The sequence below is a fragment of the Pteropus alecto genome, unplaced genomic scaffold (assembly GCF_000325575.1).
Source record: "Pteropus alecto unplaced genomic scaffold, ASM32557v1 scaffold533, whole genome shotgun sequence".
In the NCBI taxonomy this organism is placed as follows: Eukaryota; Metazoa; Chordata; class Mammalia; order Chiroptera; family Pteropodidae; genus Pteropus; species Pteropus alecto.
Window position 1 is genome coordinate 160,042 of NW_006434719.1, and position 3,387 is coordinate 163,428.

Below are 3,387 nucleotides of genomic sequence, written 5' to 3' on the forward strand. Positions count from 1 at the left end.
GCTGCTAACATGGAGAAGGGTTCCTTCAAGTATGACTGAGTCTTGGATAAACTGAAAGCTGAATGTCAGCATGGTATCACCACTGATATCTCTCTGCAAAAATTTGAGACCAGCAAGTATTATGTGACTGTCATGTATGCACTGAGACACAGAGACTTTATCAAAACCATGATTACAAGTACATCTCAGGCTGACCGTGCCGTCCTGATTGTTGCTGCAGGTGCTGGTGAATTTGAAGCATGTATCTCCAAGAATGGGCAGAACTGTGAGCATGCCCTTCTGGCTTACACACTGGTGTGAAACAACTAACTGTTGATGTTAAGAAAATGATTACACTGAGTCACCCTACAGCCAGAAGTGATACAAGAAAATCAATAACAAAGTCATCATTTGTGCTAATTTCTGTTTAAAATGTTGACAACATCCTGGAGCCAAGTGCTAACATACCGTGGTTCAAGAGATGGAAAATCACTTGTAAAAGTTGATGTGTCAGTGGAATCACACTGCTTGAAGCTCTGGACTGCATCCTGCCACCAACTCATCCAACTGACAAGCCTTTACTTCTTCCACTCCGGGATGTTTACAAATTGGTAGTATTGGTACTGTCCCTGTGGACTGAGTAGAGACACGTGTTCTCAAACCCAGAATGGTGGTTATCTTTGTTCCAGTCAATGTTACAATTAAACTAAATTCTATCGAAATCAAATACACCATGAAGCTTTGAGTGAAACTCTTTTTGGTAACAATGTGTGGGCTTCAATGTCGAGAATGTGTCAAAGATATTTATTATGGCAATGTGGCTGGTGACAACAAAAATTACCCACCAATGGAAGCAGCTGGCTCCATGTCTCAGGTGATTATCCTGAACTACCCAGGCCAAATCAATGTCATATATGCACCTCTGCAGGATTGTCACATGGCTCACATTGCTTGCAAATTTGCTGAGCTGAAGGAGAAGGTTGATCATTGTTTTGGGAAAAAAACTGGAAGATGGCTCAAAGTTTTTAAAATCTGGCGATGCTGCCATTGTTGATATGGTTCCTGGCAAGCTCATGTGTGTTGAGAGCTTCTCTGACTATTCTGCTCTGGGCCATTTTGCTATTTGTGACATGAAAGAGACAATTGCTGTGGGTGTCATCAAAGCAGTGGACAAGGAAGCAGCTGGAGTTGGCAAAGTCACCAAGTCTGCCCAGAAAGCTCAGAAGGCTAAATGAATATCATCTCCAGTACCTGCCTCCAGTATTAATCATTCGTTGAAGAACAGTCTCAGAATTGTTTGTCTTGAAATATGCCATTTAAGTTAAGAGTAAAAGACTGGTTAATGATTGCAATGCATTATAAAACCTTCAGAAGGAAAAGAAAATGTTTTGTGGACCATTTGGGTTTTGTGTGTGTGTGTGTGGCAGTTTTTAAGTTATTAGCTTTTAAAATAAGTACTTTTTAATGGAAACACTTTGACCAAAAATGTGTCACAAAATTTTGAGATACATTAAAACAAAGTTTAATGAGAAACTGTGTGTTCTTTTGGTCAGCACTGTAACTTACTATAGTACCACTCGGGTAAAAGAATAAAGAAATGCCCATAACATATTTCTGGTGTTACATCTGCTGAAACTAGAATTTGAAAATTCTGGTTTAACATTTTTTTCTGAGTAGGAACTTAGGGTTTTTTTCACCTGTCTTAAGGGGAGAAATCATCTGTTTACATAGTAAAAAGCTATGGGAGGGTCTGTTGGTGCAATATTTTATTGGTCAGGACAGATAAGCAAAGACTAACTTTGTGTAAGCTAGTTTACAAAGGCCAAATTCTATAATAGTAAAGTTCATGTGTTGTATATAAAATTTTGTGTAGCTACATCAATATTCAGTAAATTTGTTGGTATGTCACATTTTAGATTTTTAGTTACTGGACTGTGAATTCTCACATTTACAAATGCTGAGGTAGTTTGTAAAGAATATAAAATGAGGCTTAAATAGTATTGAGCACTGTCTTGCTACAGTTAATTATATCCAGATTCTAGTGAAAAAATAAATAATACTGGAAGTTGAGAATAAAAGAGCTAAGAGCTACCATCAATTAGAATTTACCATATCTTAATTTATATATCAACATGATTAGTTTACATTCATTTCTAATTTTTTAGAAGATTTTGCAAAGCAAGTATTATCATTTCTATTTTTATATGAGAAAACAGAGGTAGTCTCTGAGACGCAAGTTCTTATAAGGCTATTTGGTTTGTAAGTATTTAAACAGAGTCAAATTTATGTGAGTATGACCGTCATGCCACTGTGCTCCTCATTTTAGTCAATCTTTTCTTAGTGTCTCAACATTTCTGGTTGTCATATTTCAAGATCTTCTCACCAAGAGTGCCAACTATGTGATGACCTTGTGGCCAAAAATATAAAAGAGCTCATTCAGCGGGATTGGTCATCATTAAATGAAATAAAAGTGGATAAGATTATTGTTGCTTTATAGTATAATTTGAAGTCATGCAGTGTGATACCTCTGAACTTGTTCTTTTTTCACAGGATGGCTTTGGCTATTCAGGATCTTTTGTGATTCCATACCAGTCTGATGCTTTTTGTTTTATTTCTTTTTTTAAAAATGCCATTGGGGTTTTGATGGCAAGTGCATTAAACCTGTATATTGCTTTGGGTAATATGGCCATTTTAACTATGTTGATTCTTTCAATGCATGAACATGCATGGAACTGGTAAAAATAATAATAATAAAAAAATAAAATAAAATAAAATAAATAAATAAAAACAGACACACAAAAAAAATGGAACCAAATTGAGAGCCAAGAAATAAACCCACATATATATGAGTAAATAATTTTTGACAAAGGAGCCAAAAACATACAATGTAGAAGGGAAAACCTCTTCAATAAATGGTGCTAAGAAAATTGGAGAGCCATGTGCAAAAGAATGAAACTAGACTGGTATCTGTCACCAAATACCAAAATGAACTGCATAAAAAAAGATATAACTACTAAATTTATGGACCTTGGTTTTAGAGAGGATTATATGAATTTGACCTCAAAGTCAAGAGAATTAAAAGCAAAAATAAATGAATGAGACTATATCAAACTAAAAAGCTTCTGCACAGCAAAAGAAACCATCAACAAGACAAAGAAACAACCAGCTGAATTCGAGAAGGTATTTGCAAACAATGCCTCTTATAAGAGGCTAATATCCAAAATATACAAAGAACTCATACAACTCAACATCAACAACAACAAAACAAACAATCCAATTAAAAATAGGCAAAGGACCTGAACAGACACTTCTCCCAAGACATACAAATGGCCAATAAACATATGAAAAGATGCTCGACATTGCTAGCTGTTAGGAATATGCAAATCAAAACTACAATGAGATACCGCC